Source organism: Tachyglossus aculeatus, chromosome 20 (genome assembly GCF_015852505.1).
Source record: "Tachyglossus aculeatus isolate mTacAcu1 chromosome 20, mTacAcu1.pri, whole genome shotgun sequence".
NCBI lineage: Eukaryota > Metazoa > Chordata > Mammalia > Monotremata > Tachyglossidae > Tachyglossus > Tachyglossus aculeatus.
Window position 1 is genome coordinate 2,241,299 of NC_052085.1, and position 25,172 is coordinate 2,266,470.

The 25,172-nt window shown below is 46.3% G+C and overlaps 1 protein-coding gene across 4 annotated transcripts in view; it reads left to right on the forward strand.

The window, feature by feature from the left end:
- Positions 1-25,172, forward strand: part of WASF3 (WASP family member 3) — an 88,267-nt gene that overhangs the window by 11,370 nt on the left and 51,725 nt on the right. For 2 of the 4 annotated variants that reach the window (XM_038761744.1, XM_038761747.1), the window contains exon 1: positions 2,522-2,583. The exons of the other annotated variants lie outside the window; for them this stretch is intronic. The gene's annotated coding sequence lies outside the window, so the exon portion shown is untranslated. Of the gene's footprint in view, positions 1-2,521; positions 2,584-25,172 lie in introns of those variants that run through there. 4 annotated transcript variants of the gene reach the window in all.

Here is a 25,172-nt window from a genome sequence, read left to right on the forward strand (position 1 = left end):
CGCTTACTGTGTGCAGAGCACTGTACTAAGTGCTTGGGAAGTGCAAGTTGGCAACATATAGAGACGGTCCCTACCCACCAACGGGCTCACAGTCTAGAAGAGGGAGACACAACAAAACAAAACATGTGGACAGGTGTCAAGTCATCAGAATAAAATGTATGCAGAGCACTGAACTGGACACCTACTGCTTTCAAACCATTGTATTGAGCTTCTACTGTGTGGTCAGGCCCTACTGAGAGCTCACCTACTCCAGGAGGCCTTCCCAGACTGAGCTCCTTCCTTCCTCTCCCCCTCGTCCCCCTCTCCATCCCCCGCATCTTACCTCCTTCCCTTCCCCACAGCACCTGTATATATGTATATATGTTTGTACATATTTGTTACCCTATTTATTTATTTATTTATTTTACTTGTACATATCTATTCTACTTATTTTATTATGTTAGTCTGTTTGGTTTTGTTCTCTGTCTCCCCCTTTTAGACTGTGAGCCCGCTGTTGGGTAGGGACTGTCTCTATATGTTGCCAACTTGGACTTCCCAAGCGCTTAGTACAGTGCTCTGCACACAGTAAGCGCTCAATAAATACGATTGATGATGATGATGATGACACCTACTGCTTGCAAACCACTGTATTGAGCTTCTACCGTGTGGTCAGCACTGTGGGGTGAAAGACCCAACCCTGCCCGCAAAGCGTTTACAATCTAAAGAAGGAGTTCGCAACTTAAAGGAATGAACTAATTCAAGCACAACTTCTAGGAAAACTTAAAAGCATCTGATGTATTTGACCCCATTGCACTAAAAACCCTTTGGTGTAGGGAAGGTTTGGGGAAAGTCAAAGGAAGATGCTGTCTTCCCAGAGCGGCTGTCTGTGGGAATGTGTGTGCCCAGAGAGGTGGGAGCGTGCCCAGCATTTGCTGTAATGTGGGCACCCCCAGCAGCTATCCTGGGTATGCCGCCGTGGCCACCTTACGCTACCATTTTCAATTTATCCTCTCAACCTTGCTGTCTGACTGACATTCTGTGTCAAGCAGCCTCCCGTAGGGCCGAGACCCGCAAGCAGGGTTGACCTGCCCTATACTGTAGTTTCCCCGCCTTCCCTGGGCCTTCTGCCCTCCTTCATCTTGTCCGTTTGAGGCTTCTTCTTCCCATCGCTCTGCTTTGTGCCTGCTCCTCTTTGGCGCAGCTCAGAGCAGCCGCTGACCGTCACGCGGTTCCCTCCCTGCCCAGCGGAGCTGGGAGAAACGAGCGTCTCGCTAATGCGAGGAGACAGGCTGGCTTCCAGGCCTCAGGCTCCCGACGCTATCCGCGGCTCGAGGGAGCAGACGATTCCACATCCCGCGGATCGCGGCGCGACCAGCGTGTCCGCACCTCGTAGCCAGAAAGTAGCTGGACTGAGTCCCTGTTCTTTGGGCTCTGCTGGAGGCGGTCTGGGAAGAGAAACCCCCACGGATGCGCAGCTCAGTTTCTCTGTGGTTCCGCGCGGGGCCTTGTGGAGCGACGACCCGACATCCCGAAAGCTAATCTCAAGCCTTCCCGACACACTGCCTCGTTGGCGGTTCCGAGCCCGCAGCGAGGGGCGAGGATGTGCCCTCCTCACCCACAACCTGTCGGATGGAGACCCCTGCAGCCTTGGGGGAGCCCCCAATGGCAGATCCGTGGTCACCGTTTTCCCAGCCAGCTGAGGAGGTGGCCATCAGCATCACCTTTGGGCAGAACGGGAGATGTCGCATGTGGCTGTGACTGTATCCTCACCCTGGGCTTCAAGGCTGTCCATCCCCTCGCCCCCTCCTACCTCACCTCCCTTCTCTCCTTATACTGCCCAGTCCGCACCCTCCGCTCCTCCACCGCTGATCTCCTCACCATACCTCGCTCTCGCCTGTCCCGCCATCGACCCCCGGCCTACGTCATCCCCCGGGCCTGGAATGCCCTCCCTCTGCCCATCCGCCAAGCTAGCTCTCTTCCTCCCTTCAAGGCCCTGCTGAGAGCTCACCTCCTCCAGGAGGCCTTCCCAGACTGAGCCCCTCCTTCCTCTCCCCCTCGTCCCCCTCTCCATCCCCCCCATCTTACCTCCTTCCCTTCCCCACAGCACCTGTATATATGTATATATGTTTGTACATATTTTTTACTCTATTTGTACATGTCTATTCTATTTATTTTATTTTGTTAGTATGTTTGGTTTTGTTCTCTGTCTCCCCCTTTTAGACCATGAGCCCACTGTTGGGTAGGGACTGTCTCTATAAGTTGCCAATTTGTACTTCCCAAGCGCTTAGTACAGTGCTCTGCACATAGTAAGCGCTCAATAAATACGATTGATGATGATGATGATGTATCCCGGAGCGGGGTTAGTACCTAGTCACAACCGAATTGGAAAATGCCTTCCGACTCAATTCTGTTCCTCCCTTGTATCTGCTCCCTTCCTCTTCTATTCAACAGTCTGTTCCCCTGCCCTCCACTGCTTGTCCTTCGGCTCTTCCCTCTTTGAATACCTTAACAGTGATCACCAGGATTTAAAGACGGCGAAGTGAAATCTCCCACTGTGTGGCAAGGCACTAGAGACCGGACAGCAGACCAGTCAGCTGGCTTACGGTAATTAGAAATGAGGAGAGTGTCTTATAACAGGGCTTTGGGATGATCGGGTCCCAAAGCGGGAAATGACCACTGGGAATTGTGGATAACGAGTGCAACAATACAGCCAGGGAGGACTTCTACCCGCCTGAGATGCGAAGGGAACGGTCAGTTAGACGTTGGTCTTTTCAGCCACAGGAGCACACAACAGTGAAATTGTCGCAGTCAGTAGCGTCTTTCTCCCTCTCTCTTTGTCTCGATAAATGCACGGGCACCAGCTACATTTTCTGTAGCAGGCTTTATTCACGCTATCTGTTCACATGTAATATTTCTTTATTTCCATAATTTTTATTATTACCGCGCCAAGGCACAGAGAAAGTCACAGAAGGCATTAAGGGGAACGAGCACTCGGGGCCAATCGCATTTAAGAAGCGGAATTTTTCCCCACATCACACAAACTCAATTGAAGTTTGAATCTCTCTCTGGCAAATATTGATTTTTGCATTCCCCGAGCTGGCCGTTTCCAAGCAACCCGGCGCTGGGAGCCTGGGATGGCGGGGATGCGGCTCCTCGCGTGTGCTGCCGCGCTGAGGATGCTCTCCCAATTCATGGGAAATGCGCTTCTCGGTTTCTAAAGGGGAGGCTTCACAAAGAGCCCGGTGTCTGTCCCTCCCTTGAGCCTGTCCACTCCGAGTCCTCCTGGGGCATCGGTCTCGGTGGGCAGGGGGCCTGTTGGGGGATTGAACCGCTGTTGGGAGACAAAACTTTGACCCCTTGGACTGCATCCGACTCCATCTATGTTAGCAAAGGGGGACGGCCCCTTCTGCTCACCTCCTACACCCCCGTGCTTCCCCCGGTCCCCGAGACCTGTCTGAGCCTAAAAGGGTAACACAGGAAAGGGAGCGGGAATCGTCAGCAAATTCTGCTAAAATCTGACCCTCCTGATTGCTGGGCCAAGGAGAGAGGCCGGGAAACAGGAATGCAAAGCTAAAACACAGGACTGGGAGTCAAAAGGTCATGGATTCTAATCCTGCCTCTGCTGCATAGCTTTTGCGTGACCTTGACTTCTCTTCTCTGGGCCTCAGTTACCTCATCTGGAAAATAGGGATGAAGAGGGGGAGCCCTGTGTGGGACAGGGGCTGTGTCTGAGCTAACTTGTATCTACCCCAGTGCTTAGGACAGTGGTTGGCACATAGTAAGCGCTTCATCATCATCATCATCAATCGTATTTATTGAGCGCTTACTGTGTGCAGAGCACTGTACTAAGCGCTTGGGAAGTACAACTTGGCAACATATAGAGACAGTCCCTACCCAACAGTGGGCTCACAGTCTAAGAGGGAGAGACAGAGAACAAAACCAAACATACTAACAAGATAAAATAAATAGAATAGATATGTACAAGTAAAATAAATAGAGTAACAAATATATACAAACATATATACATATATACAGGTGCTGTGGGGAAGGGAAGGAGGTAAGATGGGGGGATGGAGAGGGGGACGAAGGGGAGAGGAGGGAAGGGGGTCAGTCTGGGAAGGCCTCCTGGAGGAGGTGAGCTCTCAGTAGGGCCTTAAGCGCTTCTTAAGAAGTACCATGATTATTATTACTATTGAACTACTGTGGGACAGGGACTGTGTCCAAGCTAACTTGTATCTACCCCAGTGCTTAGAACAGTGCTTAGCACATGGTAAGCAATTAAGAAGTACCATCATTATTATTATTACTATTGAACTACTTTGGCTCAGTTACTCTTCTCTAGGTGCCCTGGAGCAAGTAAGTTTTGGTAGAATACTTATTAAGTGTTAATTAGATGTCAAGTATGGTGGTAATGATAATAATAATGATAATGGCATTTATTGAGTGCTTACTATGTGCAAAGCACTGTTTTAAGCGCTAGAGAGGTTACAAGGTGATCAGGTTGTCCCACAGGAGGCTCACAGTCTTAATCCCCATTTTACAGATGAGGTAACTGAGTCACAGAAGTGAAGTGACTTGCCCAAAATTGCACAGCTGACAAGTGGCAGAGGCGGGATTTGAACCCATGGCCTCTGACTCCAAAGCCCATTCTCTTTCCACTGAGCCACGCTGCTTCTGGTAAACTCTGGAGTAGATACTAGATAATCAGCCTGGGACAGTCCCTGTCCAAAATGGGCTCCGGGTCTAAGATTTGGGGAGAACACGTGTCTTATATGCATTTTATAGATGAGGAAACTGGGGAACAGGGAGGTCCAGTGACTTTCCCATGGTCACGCAGCAGGCCAGGGGCAAGCAGGGACTAGAACCCAAGTCTCCTAACTCCCAGTCCTAACCTCATTTCACATTTTTCTAAAATGAATCCGTGAAAAACAATCCCCTGGGGAGTGATGACGGGCACCCCATCATCCACAAGCATGACGGAGGTGGGAGGTGGGGAAGGTAATTGTGGCTTCTAAATTTCTAAACTTACCATTCCCTTATGGGTAGATTGAATATGGAACCAATTTTTTAAAAAATGGTATCTGTTGAGTGTTTACTATGTGCCAGGCAACGTACTAAGTGCTGGAGTAGATACAAGATAATCAGGTTGGACACAGTCCATGTCCCACATAAGGCTCACAGTCTTAAGTCCCATTTTACAGAGGAGGTAACAGGCACAAAGAAAAGTGACTTGCTCAAGGTCACCCAGCAAAGTGGAGTCATCTGAGGGGACCCTATACCCCATCCCTTTACATAGCTATTCTATTTATTTATTTTATTTATTTATTTTATTTTGTTAGTATGTTTGGTTTTGTTCTCTGTCTCCCCCTTTCAGACTGTGAGCCCACTGTTGGGTTAGGGACTGTCTCTATATGTTGCCAATTTGTACTTCCCAAGCGCTTAGTACAGTGCTCTGCACATAGTAAGCGCTCAATAAATACGATTGATGATGATGATGATGATCCCCTCTCCTGCCATTTCCATGCCCCCATCCACTTAGGGAGTCTCATACAGATTCCCCATTCCCTGATCAGTAACATGCCTAGTCCCTTCAAAAAGAGGTTTTACAACCCCCCTTTTACAAGTGAGAGCAAAGGTGAGGATTAATTCATTTTAGGGAAGTGCTTTGAGAATGTAAATTAGTGCACAAGCCTCCCTTATTAGTATTAGACCGGCATTGTATAATGTCTGAGTTGTGAAATTTATGCAGTAAATCAAGTATCACTCTACAAAGTGAAAATACGCACAAGATGTGCATGTAAAACGCCTCCATTAAATAATAGAGTCAACTGCACCTAAAGAGTCATATCTGTCTGGCAGCAGTCATCTGCATGTTGAAACTTTGGCAAGCACAAAGCAATGCATCTATAGGGGCTGCAAAGGATTTGGGGGGGATGGGTGTATTTTTTGTAATATTTAAAAGGGTTTCTTTTAGCTTTATATCTGCCTCTATTGCTGAATTGTAGTTTCCAAGTGCTTAGTACAGTGCTCTGCACACAGTAAATGCTCAATAAATACGATCAAATCAATGAATGAATGAAAAAATAATTAACTAAGACATCCAAAGGTCCCCATTCATATCATGGGGCTGAGGCCAAAGCTGATAGCAATGAGAACATTCAAACAATGTGTAGGCCTTATTTTATTGACTGAGAAAGGCCTCAAATGATGTGTACTAAGCAGTAGTTACCGACCGGTTACTATAAAGCCATTAATGTCCTCTGTCATTATTTCCCTTAATTTAACCTTTCCATCCAGGTAGGGTGAGCAACTTGCTTCCATATCAGAACTCAAGGAGACAAGAAAAAAGCAAGGAAATACAGTTATTTTTGAACCTCTCTGCTCTATCCGCTATGCCATGCTGCATCCCATACTTCGAAGAGAGGGGAAGGGATCATTTCCTCAAATGAAGGGACACTGACAGCAGTACCGGGGTTAAAATCAAAAGCCAGATCCAAAAGGAGTGCTAAAAGGAGAGTGTTGTAACAGGGAAAATGTAGTGACTTCCTGATGTCTATACTCTCTTGGAGTATTCCTGATGTTGCTGCTGTTTCCTTTTTTTTTTAAGTGGCATTTGTTAAGCACTTATGTGTCAAGCACTGTTCTGAACACTGGATAGATAGAAGGTAATCAGGTCAGATACAGCAGATGGGGGCTCACAGTCTAAGTAGGAGGGAGAACAGTTATTAGATTCCATTTTCCAGATGAGGAAACTGAGGCCCAGAAAAGTGGAGTGATTTGCCCAAGGTCACACGGCAAACAAAAAGCAGAGCCGGGACTCCCAAGCCCGTCCTTTTCCCGCTAGGCCGAGCTTCTTCTTCTTCCTAGTTTTTCGATCGATCCTCAGTGACCGTGAACCTGGGCTCCTTGATCCATCAGGATCATTCGTGGGCCACATTCAATGCGTATCTGCTAATTCTGTTAAATTGCACTGTCCCGAGCGCTTAGTACAGTGTTCTGCACGTAGTTACAGATCAGTAAATACCAATGATTGATTGACTGATCAAATGCAAGACTGGATCTTGAACAGTTGAGTGCTGGAACAAAGTCAGCCTCTTTGCATCAAAGCTGTGCTCGGTTGATTATGATGATGATGGTATTTGTTAAGCGCTTACTATGTGCCAAGCACTGTTCTAAGCGCTGGGGGTGATACAACAAGGGAATTAGGTTGTCCCACGTGGGGCTCACAGTCTTAATCCCCGTTTCAAAGACGAGGTAACTGAGGCACAGAGAATTTAAGTGACTTGCCCAAGGTCACACAGCTGACAAGTGGCGCAGCCAGGATTGGAACCCATGACCCCTGACTCCCTAGCCCGGGATCTTTCCACTGAGCCACGCTGTGGAACACAGCTCCACCAAGTGGGATGCATGAAGCGCTTAGTACAGGGCTCTGCACACAATAAGCGCTCAATAAATACGATTGAATGAAATGAAGAGCGGAACAGCAGCAGGATACCCAATCCACTGCCCTATGATGAGCTAAGGTTGGGAAACCGAAAGCAAAGAGGACTGAGGACACAGCAAAACAAAGACTCCGATAAGGCTCCATCCCATCTGAAGATGGAGTCAGTTGTTGAGGATAAACCAGCATGGCCTTTTGAGCAAAAGCTTCCTAGTGAAGCCTGCTGCAAATATCACACCTGACAACACAACAAGGGACAATCTTTTTGTGCAGAATGTGCCCCCAGGACTGTGAGTGTAGCATTGTCTTTTCAGTCACACACTTACTCCATAGGGGAACTTTTCCACCAATGCCATCCTCGAAAGACAACTTTATATTAGGAGAAACAACGTGTCCTATCGGAAAGAGCACAACTCTGGGAGTCGCAGGACCTGGGTTCTAATCCCGGCTCCACCACTTGTCTGCTGTGTGACCTTGGACAAGTCACTTAACTTTTCTATGCTCCAGTTACCTCATCCGTAAAATGGGATTAAGATTGCGAGCCCCACACGGGACATGGACTGTGTCCCACTTGATTATCTTGTATCTACCCCAGCACTTAGTACAGTGCCTGGCACATAGTAAGCGCTTAACCAATACCATTAAAACAAAAAACCCATACTTAGGCAAATATATTCTGCAATACACAATAAATCAAATCCCCTCGAATATGAATATAAGATACTTGCAGTTGCTGCTAATTTGTTCCTGGAATTTAGGACAGCCTTTTGGTGTACTGAGGAGGCAGCTCATATTATGGTTCAAACCAACCAATACAGCCTTTTTTCCTCCTTCATGGCTTCTTCCCTGGAATCCGCATCTCGGAATGTCTATATTTGCAGTCAATCCTCTGTTATAGATTCACTAATCTTTTTCCATTATCTACTTTCTGACAGGTTTTGCTTTGCTTTCTTACACTTGTCAATGCACTCTTTTCTCTCAGCATTAACAACTGGCACAATTATGGTATTACTTCAAATATAAATCCTCCTCCCGCTGAACACATGCGCCCTCCCCAAAAGGCTCTCGCGTCTTTTCTCAAGAAGCGTGTTATCATCATCATCATCATCAATCGTATTTATTGAGCGCTTACTATGTGCAGAGCACTGTACCAAGCGCTTGGGAAGTACAAATTGGCAACATATAGAGACAGTCCCTACCCAACAGTGGGCTCACAGTCTAAAAGGGGAAGACAGAGAACAAAACCAAACATACTAACAAAATAAAATAAATAGAATAGATATGTACAAGTAAAATAAATAAATAAATAAATAGATAGAGTAATAAATATGTACAAACATATACATATATACAGGTGTTATTAAATGAGGGAAATATTCTGTTTCTCAATGTCTATATTTCTTCAGTCATTATGTCATAATTATCCGGCATTTCGAGAACAATCAATTTACCGTACTAAAATGCCAAGCAAATCAGAAATGGAGCTCTGGGAAAGTATTCAGGATCATTTCCAACTTGACATTCTATTAGCTGATGCCATTTTACTCATTCAGAGACAATTAATTTATGTGTTTGGCAACTATGCTGTTCTATGAAATGTCAAAGTCTGATGTGGCAAGGAATATCTCCATTTGTACATCTGAAGGTTGCAAGCCGGCCACCCTGTGATCATAATACCATCAATTTGAACGCTTCTTGGGGCAGGGGACATTTGGTTCCGCGGAGCTCGCCCAAGTACTCAGGACATGCTGCATACTCTGGCAATGCCACTGATAATGGATTGATCGAACCAATATTTGGGCCCTGACCAGTAAGTGGTTTTTCTCCAGTTCTCAGATCAGGCATAAATCAATCAATGGTATTTATTGAGCGCTTACTATGTGCAGAGTACTGTAGCGTGATACAATAATATTAGCAGATAGGTGCCTATTTTCCCGGGTAACTCTGCATTTTTATGGGCTGCAGCATACAACTAAGTAGTCTGATCCTTCGAAGACTTCTTAATCCGCTTCTGTGGATACCGCGAGTAGGGCCTGATGAGAAGTCAATGTTTTGGTGTTTGGCTTCTGGTTCTGCCACTATCTTGTTATTGTGGGTGTAGTGGGAATAAATCAGACTGAAATCATCTGCCAAGACCTTTCCCCTCTATTTGATTGATAATTAGCTCCTTGAGGGCAAGGACCTTGCCTTTTTACTTCTGTAGGGAGGCAACATGGCTTAGCGGATAGAACCCAGGCCTACGAGTCAGAAGGTCCTGGGTTCTAATCCCAGCTCCACCACATGACTGCTGCGTCACCTTGGGCAAGTCACTTTACTTTTCTGGGCCTCAGTTCCCTCATTTGCAAAATGGGGATTTAAATCTCTTCTCCCTCCCACTTAAACTGAGTCCCATGTGGGACCTGACTATTTTGTATCAACCCCAGCATTGCGTATTGTACTTGGCACATAGTAAGTGCTTCGCAAATACCATAATAATAATTGTTATTATTATTATTACTGTTCTCTTCCAAGTGATGAGTAGTGTTCCTTCCAGAAATACCATTGATCAATCAATCGTATTTATTGAGCACTTACTGTGTGCAGAGTATTGTATTGAGAGCTTGGGAGAGTACAACATAACAGAGTTGGTAGACCTGTTCCCTGCCCACAACGAGTCTAAGTTAATCGAGGGACTGAAATTCACTGAGACTGTTCTTCAGGCCCTGTGAGGGTAGAGGGAGGGCGAGGGCAGTTTCTAGAGGGAAAGTTGTAGGTCCTTGATGATTTAAGTGTTAGATACCAAAAAAAGCAATTCTGACATCATTCCCCCAACTTGCCGCCTCTTCCAGACACTGAGTATCAGACAGGGTGGACTTTTAGTCCGACCCATTTCTGACGTCATGACACGCTGACACGATTTTCTGATCTCCTCTCCATTGTGCGACTCAATTAGTGAATACCTCTCATGTTTTCTGCTTTGCACTCTGAGCCAAAATTTGATTCCTCTTGGAATATGTGTGCCTACATGAGTCGGTTTTTCCTCTGGTATTCAGAAAAAATAATTCTCTAGATAAAAATAGATCCTATCATTAGACACAAAACTAGAGTAACTGAAAAGTGTTAATGAAGATTCATCTCCAGAGTTAAATTAGTGGCTGAGAGCTAATAAATTTATAGTCAGCATTTCACTTTGTTGAAAATAAATGCAAATGACTACTGTATGTCAAGAACCTTATTGCCCGTGATTGTCCTCTTATTAATTAGATTTCTTACATAGCCTAATTATGGCCTTTAATTAACAAACCACTTTTTTCCTCAAGCTCCCCAAAATGAGATGAATTAAACTTCAGTTCCTGGTGAAGAACAATTTGTCATATTTGCTAATGATGATGTAGTATTAAAATAAAATCCATGGCATTTTGGGGGGCAGATTTAGCAGAATATAGGCAAAGTATTTAGCAAAGGGTCCCTCCCTTTCAACTTCCTTGGAAAAGTCCAGTCTGTCCATCAAAATCCCTGTGATGATCCTGAGGAGACGGTCTCTGTTTTAGATTTGTAAATGTATATGCGAATATGGCTAATCTAAGGGGAAAACATAATGCTGTATTTAGGGGCTTTAAACTGACAGTTATTGTAAAGGTCTTTGGCTGTTAGCCAAGTTCCAAAGGACACCAGAGCTTGGAAAAGTGGGCTTTTTGTTTTTTTAGCCCAAGAGTTCCCAGGCAACTATAATGGGCAAAATTGCCAGGCCCCAATTTTAGTCTCTCAGTGATGCCTAGGATAAGGACCATAGTACATGCACAATCAATCAATTGTTCAAGGCTATTTATTGAAACTGTAATGAGTGCTGAATATGAAACACTATACTATATATATACTATACTAAGCACTTGAGAGACTGCAACTGAAGTAAGGCATAATAATAATAATAATCATGATATTTGTTAAGCGCTTACTATGTGCCGAGCACTGTTCTAAGCGCTGGGGTAGATGCAAGATAATCAGGGTGTCCCATGTGAAGCTCACAGTCTTAATCCCCAGTTTACAGAGGAGGTAACTGAGGCACAGAGAAGTTAAGTGACTTCCCCAAAATCACACAGCTGATAAGAGGTGGAGCCGGGATTAGAACCCACGACCTCCGACTCCCAAGCCCAGGCTCTTTCCACTAAGCCGCACTGTGAAGGATCTTACAATCTAATTGGGGACTCAGAGCAGGAGGAGGAGCAACAATATTGTAGAAGTAATAGTAATGGGGAAGCAGCGTGGCTCGGTGGAAAGAGCATGGGCTTTGGAATCAGAGGTCAGGGGTTCAAATCCAGGCTCCGCCAATTGGGCAAGTCACTTAACTTCTCTGTGCCTCAGTTACCTCATCTGTATAATGGGGATTAAGACTGTGAGCCCCCCATGGGGCAACCTGATCACCTTGTAACCTCCCCAGCACTTAGAACAGTGCTTTGCGAATAGTAAGCTCTTAATAAATGCCATCATGATTATTATTATTACTGAGCCCCTACTGGGTACAGTATGCCATAATAAGTACTTGAGAAGTAAAAGACAATGAAGCGTCACGTTCCCAGTCCTCAAGGAACCTACACTCTAACAGAGGAGCTTACTCTTTTGTGAAATTGCTACAGTTACATCAGGGTGAACTAGCTGAATCAGTGATTGAATGTTCAAATAAGTATGTCCTAATAAATACATATACAAATAAATAGGGATTTGATGGTAGTAACGATGTTAACACAAATATCATCATTTTTTAGATGATGATATAACACAAATGTCATCATATGTCATCACAAATAGATGATAACACAAATATCATCATCACATTTTTAGACTGTGAGCCCACTGTTGGGTAGGGACTGTCTCTATATGTTGCCAATTTGTACTTCCCAAGCGCTTAGTACAGTGCTCTGCACATAGTAAGCACTCAATAAATACGATTGATGATGATGATCATCAGGCATCTCAGAAAGAGATTTGTTCTTAATGATTGTGGCTTAGCCTTTTAAAAAAAATTGAGTTTACATATGAAGTTAAATGATTAGCAGCATTGGAAGCTAAACTTCGCTGTTCAGAAACCTAATTTTTATCAGACAAACATCCTGGGCTTCCTGAATGAATAATCTCTCTATGTAGCCCTGGAAGCAATTCTGTCATGGAAGGGAGGGGTTGGAGTGAAAGGAACGTCAATTTAATCTACATCAGAGTGCTGATTCAGCCTTGAATAGAGCTGAGATGTATCATCATGTCACCAATAGTTCCAGACAGGGGCGACTGTAAATTGTTCTCTCTAAAATTGAGTTTTATCCATCAATGCTGAATGCATTTCATATTGATATGGTTTGAAAATTTGGGCTTAGCATCTTAAAGGCCTTTTAAATTCCACTTTTGGAGAGTTGCAGCATTCCTCAGTAGACATGAAAAGAAACCTGTATAGAATGCGATTTCCCTTTCATCTTTCTCACAAGAGAAGCATGGAGCACATTTCCATATAAAACTGCCAATCTTTGTTCATTCTACTCTGCCTTGCGTGGCCAGCCTTGTTCTTGCTGGCATGCAAAGTAATTGCCAATTAGACCAGACTGCAGGCGGATTTGTATAAAACGAGAACGGGAAATCCCCAAAATAATTTCCACGTGTGCCCTTTATTGGTTTAAAAACCCACCTCCAAAGTGCCATCCCATTAGGATGGTGATATTATTTGTTTTTTAAATGTCGACAGCATCCTATGGCGATCGTACTCTTTGGACATGCCACATACTCTGGGTGTATTTATTTGTTTTAGACTGTGAGCCCACTGTTGGGTAGGGACTGTCTCTATATGTTGCCAATTTGTACTTCCCAAGCGCTTAGTACAGTGCTCTGCACACAGTAAGCGCTCAAGAAATACGATTGATTGATTGATTGATTTGTTCATTCTCTTCTTCTCCGTCTGTCTCTTTGCCTTTCTCCTCCCATCCTCTTTCCTTCACTCTTGCCTGTAGTCAATCCTTCCTTTTTACAAAAAGATATCACTCCCAACCACTGACCTCCCAGTCCGGAGCTGGTTGTGTGTATGTGGAAGAGGGGAGAAGCGTGTAGTAAAGCTTCATCAGGGATGTTAACCCCAGGGATGGAAGCTAGAGTTGGTTGGGACCACTCGAATGGTGGCCTTGGTGGTGGAAGCTCAGGTTGGGTGTTGAACGGGCGAGCTGTCCTCAATCAATCAATCGTATTTATTGAGCGCTTACTGTGTGCAGAGCACTGTGCTAAGTGCTTGGGAGAGTGCAACACAACAATATAACAGACGAGTCCACAGTGAGCTTACAGCCTAGAGAGGGAGACAGACATTAATATAAATAAATTACGGATCTATACGTAAATGTTGAGGGGCTTGGGTTTGGGGAGCGTGGTGAGGAAAGGGAGCAAATCAGGGTGACGCAGAAGGGAGTGAGAAAAGAGGAAATGAGGGCTTAGTCAGGGAAGTCCTATTCTGCTATCCTCCTCTGCTGTCTCAACTTGACAGAAGTAGTGGTGGCCCTTTTGGCCTGACCCAGGCCTGTCCCGTGGCTTGTCGTGCTGCTGGCCAAGTAAAGGGGCCTGTGGCCATAAGGACCAATTCGGCTTAGCTGGCTTGCCCTGGGTTGGGCCACCGAGACCGTCCCTCCTTGGTGGTGGTGGTGGAAGCAGCAGAAGATGGGCAGAGGGGAAATACTACTAATAATAATGGTATTTGTTAAGCGCTTACTATGTGCTCAGAGCTGGGGTAGATACAAGGTAATCAGGCTGTCCCTCGTGGAGCTCACAGTCTTAATCCCCATTTTGCAGATGAGGGCACTGAGGCCCGGAGAAGTGAAGTGATTTACCTTTTTCCCCGTTCCAAGCCCTACTGAAAGCTCACCTCCTCCAGGAGGCCTTCCCAGACTGAGCCCCCCTTTTCCTCCTTCCCTCCTTGTGTATAAATGCATTTTTTATTCTATTTATTTTATTAATGGTATATACATATATCTATAATTCCATTTATTTACATTGATGCTACTGATGCCCGTCCACTCACTTTGTTTTGTTGCCTGTCTCCCCTCTTCTAGACTGTAAGCCAACTGGGTAGGGATTGTCTCTGTTGCCAAATTGTACTTCCCAGCACTTCTGTGAGCCCACTGTTGGGTAGGGACCGTCTCTATATGTTGCCAACTTGTACTTCCCAAGCGCTTAGTACAGTGCTCTGCACACAGTAAGCGCTCAATAAATACGATTGAATGAATGAATGAATGGTGCAGTGCTCTGCATGCAGTACGTGCTCAATAAATGTGATTGAATGAATGAATTTACCCAAGGCCGCATATAAGACAATGAGTTCGGAATTAACAGCGTGGTTTAGTGGAAAGAGCTCGTGTTTGGGAGTCAGAGGATGTGGGTTCCAATGCCTGCTCCGTCACTTGTCAGCTGGGTGACCGTGGGCAAGTCACATCACTTCTCGGTGCCTCAGTTACCTCATCTGGGAAATGGGGATTAAAACTGCGAGCCCCACGTGGGACAACCTGAGTATTCTGTATCCACCCCAGCGCTTAGAACAGTGCTTGGCACATAGTAAGCACTTAACAAATTCCATCATTATCATTATCATTAGAAGCAGTATGGCTTAGTGGCTAGACCTCGGTCCTGGGAGTCAGAAGGTCATCATCATCGTCAATCGTATTTATTGAGCACTTCCTGTGTGCAGAGCACTGCACTAAGCGCTTGGGAAGTACAAGTTGGCAACATATAGAGACAGTCCCTGCCCAACAGTGGGCAATGGGTTCCAATCCCGGCCCTGCCACATGTCTGCTGTGGGACCTTGGGCAAGTCACGTCACGTCTCTGGGCCTCTGTCCCCACATCTGGAAAATGGGGATTAAGACAGCGAGCCCCACGTGGGACAACCTGCTGACCTTGTATCTACCCCAGCGCTTAGAACAGTGCTTGGCACATAGTAAGCGTTTAACAAATACTCTTATTATTATTGTTATCGTTATTATTATTATTATTATTATGATGATCAGGTCCTGCTCCCGCCCGGGCCCGAGCTGTGAGCGCTAGGCCCCGCCCCCCCCGCCTCGCGCCTCCCCGGCTGGCCATTGGCCAAGCAGCCGGCCAATCAGAGCGGCGCCGGCGGGCTCGCGCCTCCCGCCTGGCCCCGCCCCCCGCCTGGCCCCGCCCCCCTGCTGGCCGTTGTCCAAGGCAGCCGGCCAATCGGAGGGCCGCCGGCGGGCTCGCGCCCCCCGCCCGGCCCCGCCCCCCGCCCGGCCCCGCCCCCCCCGGGCCCCTCCGCCCCCTCAGCGGGCGGAGGCGGGACGGCGGACGATGCCCGGAGCGGCGCCCCGGCGGCGGCGGAGGAGGAGGAGGAGGAGGAGGAGGAGGAAGAGGAGACCGACACCCGGGGGACGGTGAGGCAGTCAGGCAGTGGGCCTGAGGGCGGGCCGGCCGGCCGGCCGGCCGACCCACCCACCCTCGTACCCTCGTCCTCCTCCCCCTCCCCCACCTCATCCTCATCCCCATCCCCCTCCTCACCCTCATCCCCCTCCTCCTCCTGACCCTCACCCCCCTCCTCCTCCTACCCCTCACCCCCCTCCTCTTTCTGCCCCTCACCCCCTCCTCCTCCTGACCCTCCTCCCCCTCATCCCCCTCCTCCTCCTGGCCCTCCTCCCCCTGACCCTCACCCCCCTCCTCCTCCTGGCCCTCCTTCCCCTCATCCCCCTCCTCCTCCTGCCCCTCATCCCCTTTCTTCTCCTGACCCTCCTCCCTCTCCTCCCCCTGACCCTCGCCCCCCTCCTCCTCCTGACCCTCATCCCCTTCCTTCTCCTGCCCCTCACCCCCCTCCTCCTCTTGATCCGCATCCCCCCCTCCCCCTCCTCCTCCTACCCCTCAGCCCCCTCCTCCTCCTGCCCCTCATCCCCTTCCTCCCCCTGACCCTCATCCCCTTCCTTCTCCTGCCCCTCACCCCCCTCCTCCTCCTGCCCCTCACCCCCTCCTCCTCCTGATCCTCATCCCCCTCCTCCTCCTACCCCTCACCCCCTCCTCCTCCTGACCCTCATCCCCTTCCTCCCCCGACCCTCATCCCCTTCCTCCTCCTGCCCCTCATCCCTTTCCTTCCCCTGCCCCTCAGCCCCCTCCTCCTCCTGCCCCTCATCCCTTTCCTCCTCCTGACCCTCATCCCCCTCCTCCTTCTGACCCTCATTCCCGTCCTCCTCCTGATCCTCCTCCCCCTCCTGACCCTCATCCCCTTCCTTCTCCTGACCCTCATCCCCCTCTTCCTCCTCCCCTTCATCCCCCTCCTCCTCCTCCTGCCCTTCATCCCCCTCCTCCTGCCCCTCAACCCCCTTCTCCTGCCCTTCCCCTTCTTCCCCCTCCCCCTCTTCCTCCTGCCCGGCACTGTGCCTCCTGCCCTCATCCCCCTCCTTCTCTTCCCCCGGCCCCTTGGCCCCGCGCCCGCCGTCCCTCATCCCCCGGACCCTCTCTCCCACCCGCGCCGCCCCCCAGAGCCCTCTCCGCAGTGCCCGGCCTCCCCCGACCCCCATCTCCCCATCTCCCCGGGGTCGTCTCTCCTTCCACCTCACTGCCTGCTCAGCCCCCAGCCCCACACCGCGGCCCCCGAAGGGTGGGGTGTGTGTGTGTGTGTGTGATGGGGGGGGTCTCTTTGCCCTTGAAACATCCACGGTTCCCGGGCCGGGGGCGAGGGGGGAGCCCTGGGGGTGTCCATGGAATAATCCCCACGGCTCCTGGGGCCCTGGCGCCGGCCCCGCATCGATAATCCCCGGCCCGCCCGGGGATCTGAGGCTCCGACGAGGCCGCCAGGCCCAAAGCCACCTGGCTGGTAGGAGACCCTCGGCGGAAAGAGGCGGGGGATTGTTCGCCCCCCAGCCACCTTCAGAGGACCAAGTTCTTCCTCTAGTTACAGCAGGCCGGGGCCAGCCCATCGATGGAAGGGGTTGGAAGCCACTGGCATCAGCAGGCATGACTTCAAAATTGGTAGTTCCACCCCCCATCCCCGGCCCTGGTCTCTGTTCTGCTTCCCATCCTTGAGGAAATGTAGCCGGGCCCAGGCGAAAAAGCATCGGAAACATCTTGAGCCTTGAGCTCCCTAAAATGCGCCATCAATGTCTGCCAAGATAAAAGAGGCACTTGAAATCGGTCGGTTTCCCAAAACGGGATTTAAAGAAACTTCTTTTGGCCGGAGTGGTTTTAAAATCTTGCCAGCGACTCCGAATTCCTCCTCTCGAGTCACTGGGGATCACAACAGTTGGCTGTTTTGGATAAGCCCGAGACAGTCCGCCGTAAAAATTAGTTACTTGTTTTCCGAAAGGCTGAACTCTCCATACACTTCACTTGAATTGCCTTTGTGGAGCTAGAACAATGCAGTAATTCTTGCAAACTAATTCTTTTATTTTCTTGGAGGGTTAAACAAAAGAAAAACGTGCTTGGCCTTTCCCATAGAGATGGTGTTCTGAAATAAATCCTGGAAACAGAGTCACGTGAATTTTACACTGTGGCCCCCTCAATATTTTAATGACTTCAACACCCCTGTCTCACTCCATTCTTTATCCTCCTGTTAAACAAGGAATGACATAGTCGCCGGGTGAATTTAGATACACAGAGCTTCTTTTGAGGGGTGTGCATGTTGTTAAGTAAAAGAACTCAGTCTGTGTCGACTTTGAAAAGAGACAGGGTTGAAAAGTTTCCTTTGTGTAATTCTGGAATGTGTTCATATTAATAATCAGCTAGTATTAAAATTTTCTACAAAAAGGTTTGTTCTAGAAACGGAATCACAATATTTTTTTTTAACCATAAATTGAGTTTGGTATACCTCTTACATTCATTCCTTGTTGCTAATCTAGTAGTGAATAAATTACCGGGAGCTTTCAAGGTAGTCCTTTTAAAATTTTAAAGTAAAAAATGACTCACAGCTCAGACATGATTATGTCCACAGAGTTTTATTATAGTCCATAATAGCATGTAAGCACATAATCCTTTCAATGGCTAGTACGCTTGAAGACATAAGGACGTGTCTCTTTAAAGTAATTATATTTGTGTGAAAACAGTCATAATTAAATGGGTATGTAAAAGTGTATTGTTTTATAGATTGTTATGAGGCCTGTGAATTTAATTTTTTTGCTCAGCTGTATATTAAATGGGGAGCATTCTACCCAGATTTTCCAACGTAACATTGGCTTAATGTGATGTTCTCAGAATTGCAGTGTTCCAAGATTTGTCTTTCTTGGGGCTATCCACATCTCCTTGACACACAGTGACCAGGAGCCCGAAGTAGCCTGCTTACTTCTTAAGCAGCAGAGATTTCTATGAGAGTATAAGTGCAACTACGTGTACATGACATGGTGAAGAGGGCTTACCTGGGGTTGTTTTGGTGCTTAAGCTGCCTTCTCAGTGTTTCTGTGCGTATGAGAGGCATAAGATTTCATTTGCTTAAAACGCCCAAGGCCCGGATTTCCAGAGCGACATCTTGGAAGTGTGGATCTTCATGTGGTCACACATTTATATCTCTAGAGGTGTTCATCCAGTGAATGTTAAAGAATAGCAAATGTGAAATGGAGCATTGAAAACTGGTCTCTTCCAGGTGTTAAATCACACTTATAGACAATTAGTTCCTTACACATTGGGTCTCAAGTTTAAAGTGCGTAAATGGTCACGGTAGCATAGAGCATTGAAGACTGGTCTCTTCCAGGTGTTAAATCACACTTATAGACAACTAGTTCCTTACACATTGGGTCTCAACAAGTTTAAAGTGCGTAAATGGTCACGGTAGCGTAGACAAGAGCATACACATTTCTCTTTTAGATTATGCACATAAACTAAAGCTCATCTGACTTTGTTTCGTTAAGTGCTGTCACCATTTTGGTTTATTAATTAATTAATTAATTCATCATTCAATCATATTTATTGCAGGCTTACTGTGTGCAGAGCACTGTACTAAGCACTTGGGAAGTACAAGTCGACAATATATAGAGACGGTCCCTACCCAACAACGGGCTCACAGTCTAGAAGAGGGAGACAGACAACAAAACAAAACATTGATAAAAATATAAAATAAAATAGAAAATATTAATCTTTACAGTGACTCTACTAGAAAGGTCAGAATCCTTTTAATACCTCACTGCCCTCTCTGAAGCAGGGGAAATATAATGAAGTTACCTTTCCAAGGTAAAGAAATTAGTGGTAATCCTTATTTCATGATTTTCTGGGCTGAAAGGCCACTATGACAATATTTAACTATTTTTAAAATTCCATCATCACTGACCTTCTGTCCATTGCCCTACCTCCATCCCGAAAAAAAAAGTCATGCTTTAGGCATGTTGTTTGAAAAATCATTGAGCAATTTTTAGAAGAGTAGCAAAAGGATTTTAGGTGTTTTGATTGGAATGACTCTTTCAATGTACCTTTATGGTCATATATTGTCTCAAACAGAGGAAAGAATAATCTGTGACTGCTCTCTTAGTTTGTGAGGTTACTATTAGTTGTTATTTATTTTGAGGCAGAATATCTTCCTACATCTTAATAGAGTTTTTTTAGGTCTAACTATTGTCTTCTTGCAGGTTTACATAGCCTAAAGCAGCTTTGAAGTTATGACCAAGTAAAAGTTTGAATCACCTATTTTTCCTTTAAGTACCTTTCCAACATTTTAAAAAGCATACTCATAAATTTATCAAAGTGAAAAGCCACATTCAAAGGAATAAGATGTGCAATACAGCCTCCTTAAAGGGAATTTCTTCTTTCAACCTGCTAGGAAAATTAGGGTTGAAACACCTTGGGTTATTTTGATTTGTATTAATGCAGCTAATTTTGGGGTGGTTTGATCATCTAGGATATTTCCAGTCCTATTCTTCTCTGATAACTGATCCTCTGTTGTGCTCTCAGAGCTGCCACTTTGGCCAGGATGTGCCGGCAGCGTGGTGTAGTGGATAGAGAGAGTGGATGGCGCTGAGACTCAGAAAGTCATGGATTCCAAACCCAGCTCTGCCACTTGTCTGCTGTGTGTCTCTATATGTTGCCAATTTGTACTTCCCAAGCGCTTAGTACAGTGCTCTGCACATAGTAAGCGCTCAATAAATACGATTGATGATGATGATGATGACCTTGGGCAACAGAAGAGAAGCAGCGTGGCTCGGTGGAAAGAGCCCGGGCTTTGGAGTCAGAAGTCATGGGTTCAAATCCCGGCTCCGCCAGTTGTCGGCTGTGTGACTTTGGGCAAATCACTTAACTTCTCTATGCCTCAGTTTCCTCAACTGTAAAATGGGGATGAAGACTGTGAGCTCCCTATGGGACAGCCTGATCACCTTGTAACCTCCCCAGCGCTTAGAACAGGGATTTGCACATAGTAAGCGCTTAATAAATAACGTCATTATTATTATTGTTATTGTCATTTTCTTCCCCTGTGCCTCAGTTCCCTCATCTGTAAAATGGGTATTGAGACTGTTTGGGCCCCATGGGGGACAGGAACTGTGTCCAACCCAAGTTGTTTGTATCCTCCCCAGTGCTTAGTGAAGTGCCTGGCACGTAGTAAGTATTTAAGAATTGCCATAATTATTATTACATATAATATATATATAGTGTATCTGTTATAATTATGCCAAGCTAAGTGCCTTCCCCCTTTCTTCCCCCTCTCTATTTCTCAGTCCCTTGGCCACCCCTTTCCTTAGAAGGAGCCAGGGGTTTTTTGGACACCTCGCTTAGATTCTTCCCTCAACCAGCCCCAGAGCCTGCTCTGAGCCTCCACTGAAGGCCAGAAGATGGTACGGCTTCCACCTCCCCCCAAACCACACACCCCTCCTAAAAGCCCCACCCCCAAATCCTCCCCTCTCCATCCACCAGGCTTAAAAGGAAAAGTTAGAGCATCAGTGGCCCTAACTTGTTTACTCAATTTCTTACTTTTCTGTATGGGGAGGTGTACAGATTGAAAGGAAAGAAGAGTACGGGGGAGAATTATAAGCAGAGTACTGAGTTTTAAAGTGGTATTTATGGTTCTTTAAATACTGTTAATTAACCATGATAGTTATTTAGGGTGATAGGCAAATTAGATTAGACAATCTTCCTTTTCTGTGTTGATTCTACCCCACTCAGTTTGGGAAGGACCACTCAGGTACATACTAAATGAAAATTGAGTGAGTGAAATTGCCCATTTTTAAGTTAAAAGGCAGCGATTTATTTTCCCTGAAGGGCATTTAAAGGGTTAGTGTCCTTAATACCTGATGCTTTTATAATATTTGAATGATTAAACTCTTGACCCATAATAAAGATCGGTAGTGCTTTGTACTCCTAAGACTTGGTCCGTTTGGGAGTATTACATGAAAAGACTCGAAGCTTTTTTTTTTCAAAGAATCCTACTGTTGCCAATAATTTTCCATTTCTCTAGTAGTATGGATACAGTGTACTGTTTCTCTCCATTGTTTTGGATTTGGGTTTTTTGGGTTTTTTTTTTTTACCTTTCTCGGAATCGATTATATGAAACTTTTTCCCAGAAATCCAGATGGACTCTTTGCATCTACAGATATGTTATGCTCCTAGAAAGCTCTCTGCCCATCCCAATGCCTTCTATAAACTGGCAGAGCCTTAGAATCATATTCTTTTTGGATTCCGAACAGCTCGCAAGTAGTCATCTTCTAAAATGTCTTGGATTCAGTGTTGCATTCTGTTGCTTGTTGGAGAATTTTCAGATTGCTAATACTCTGTGACAACATCTAAAATAAGTACTGGTAATTGGAAGGGAAAGCATATGGCCAGACATAAAAGGTGTCAGTTTGACATCACATTGTTTGTTCTGCAGGCATTTTTTGTTGATAAAATGAGAAAGCCATGTTTAAACACTCTGTGTAATTTTTGCTCGTACATCGAGACTGGAATTTGTGAGTGTTCTTCAGCTGCCCCAAAGTAGCAGAATTCCCCCAGAGCAGCCTATTTCTATTCAAATTTAGTCGATTTTCCCCCTTTAAATGTTCTTTTTCTGTTTCATTTTTTTCTAGTCTCTGGTTTAACTTGACTGACTTCAACCAGAAAAGTAATAATAATAATAATAATGATGGCATTTATTAAGTGCTTACTATGTGCAAAGCACTGTTCTAAGCGCTGGGGAGGTTACAAGGTGATCAGGTTATCCCACGGGGGGCTCACGGTCTTAATCCCCATTTTACAGATGAGGGAACAGAGGCCCAGAGAAGTTAAGTGACTTGCCCAAAGTCCCACAGCTGACAATTGGTGGAGCTGGGATTTGAACCCATGACCTCTGACTCCAAAGCCCGTGCTCTTTTCCATTGCTCAAAGTAATACATAGGTTTTTAGTAATGAAGATGTACGTATGATCTGTGACTCTCAAACTTCAAACTGACAAAATTACATTTTAATTCAGTGCTGCCTGACTGGAATAAGCAGTTCATATTGTTGAATTTTTTTTTAACTATATCATTTCTCTCCTATTCATTAGTATTTTTTTGCTACTTGATTGAGTTCAGGTTTATTCCCATTGTAATTCATTTATTTTAAATTTTAATATTGCTTTTCTCTTAAGTCTTGCCATTCTAGTCCTCTATATTGAGTTTTTTGGTTTGTTTAAGTTGATGCAGGGTTTTGAGGGCCCTGTGCCTTCTTCGGTAAACGCTCCTTCAGAATGGTAGGCCTGGAAGGTTCAACTAGCGGGGAAAATGAGAGGTGGCGGGGTGGGGGTGGGAAGACAGACTTATAATAATAATGACATTTAGTAGGCATTTACTATGCACAGCACTGTTCTAAGCGCTGACTTCTATTTGATTGCTGAGAGAGGAGAACGAGGAGTCGAAGATGCTCTTGAAGTTCTGGGCATGAAGTTGGAAAGTGCCTGGAAGTGTTGAACAGGAGGCTGTTCTAGCCCCAGTGGATTTGAAATGACAAGTGTTCCAGGCAGCGGTTTGGGAGACACTGAGAAATGATGATGGGGTGGGGGAGGAGAGAGAGAGAGCGAGAGAAAACACACGCACACAAATGTAGAAAGGTGGAGTAGAAGTCTGTAATTTTCCCAAAAATGCAGTCCATCAGCGACAAGTGAACAATCAGTCTTGATGAGTAGGTATTGCTGAGGGCTATTACCTAACCCAGCAATGAGGGGAGAGCGGTGTCGATTCAATGAGAGATCAGCAAAAGCAGCTCTCGCTGGCAAAGGAAGTACTACGTGAGGACAAATGGCACCGATGTTTGGCTGGCTAGCAAAGCCAATCAACACCTGACCCCTAGTCATGGGTGTAAAGTTGCCAGGCATCCATGTGGAAACAAGAGGGATCTTCCAGAGGAAGGGAAGGGAAGGACGGCGCCTTCAACCCATGATGAATTCCAGGCAATAGCGCCCAGCAATTGAGAAAGATAGTGAGGACTCTCTGAAAGGCCAGCAAGGAGAAGGAGGGAGAGAATGAAAGAGAAGGCAATCAGCAGTGTCTGAAAGGTGGAGTGCTTGAATGGATAGTTACTACTTTTTTCCGCTTTCATTTCTTTGAAGTAATTCCTATCCCTCCACCTCTTTCCTTCCTGAGTCAGCTCATCATCACTGGATGTATTATTCTGACTTTCAACCAGGGAGGAAAGGTCCAGAGGAGTCAGCATAGGGATGCAATATCAAAGGAAGGCAGGAGATGGGGTGGGGAAGGTGGAGAGAATGAAGGAGAAAAAAAAGGAAATTGAATAGGTTACCTGGGTACCCGGTGGCAGCGACAGGGAGATTTCCATTAGGCGGATGGGTGACAGCCGCATCTCTCTGAAGCTTAAATCCTTGGATTTCCTGAGCCCGCCTCTTCTCTCCAGAGTATCATGTCTTCCACTGCCCTCCTTGCAATGCACAGATGGGTGACTTTTTAAAGTAGAGCTTGTTTTGGTGTTCCAGTAATTTTTCTTCAAACTGCCAGGCTATCAGCCCGCAGCCAGGGGTCAGAAACAAGTGGAAGGGTGGGGGGAGGAGGGTGGTCCCCTCTTCTGTGGAAACCTTCCTGAAAGCAATTGCTTCATATCGCCCACTGGGCTAATATGAAATCTAGTTGGTGACCAGTTCTTAATGCCAGGTTTCAAGTTCTTCAGATGGGCTCCTGTGAATTCCTGGTGGGCAGGGAACGTGTTTTCCAACTCTGTTGTAGCTCTGTACTCTCCCAACTGCTTAGTACAGTGCTCTGCACAAGCACTCAGTAAATTCCACTGATGAAGTAATGATCTCTGAGTTATTCCCCATTTGATCACTTAGTAACCCTTGTTCTTCCCACACGTGATAGTTGCGTGGGCCTGCAGAGAGTGAGGATGAAGATCAAGTGTGCATGAGCTGAATTCCATATACCTAGCCTGACAAGAGGAGGAGAGCCAGTCACTTGAGAAAGACTGCAAAATTGCCAAGCAAAAATCCCCAACCTAAGTATCTTGGACGGAAAGGGCCGGGGGGAGAGAGGAAGAAGCTGACGGAGCAAGTGTGATGGGAGAAGCAGAGGGGAGGACAGAAACATCACGCCTTCCGGAGTGTGCCATGGGACAGCCAAAGAGCCTGTCTCAGAGAAGCCAAGGTGAGAATTAGTGAGAAGAGCAGTGGCCAGAAAAAAAATAAAAAATAAAAAGCGCCAACCAGGAGCTAGAAAAGGAGAGAAAGCCATGAGGTTAGATTGCTGCTCCAATCCTTGTTCTTTTCAGCTAGTTCTTGCTGTGCCCAAGGAGAGGCCAAACATCTGACTGGTCATTGATGAGGCATCTCATTGCCGGCCCGGGCCCAGCCAGGCCAGAGAACTCCTGTTCAGTCTGGCTGCTCC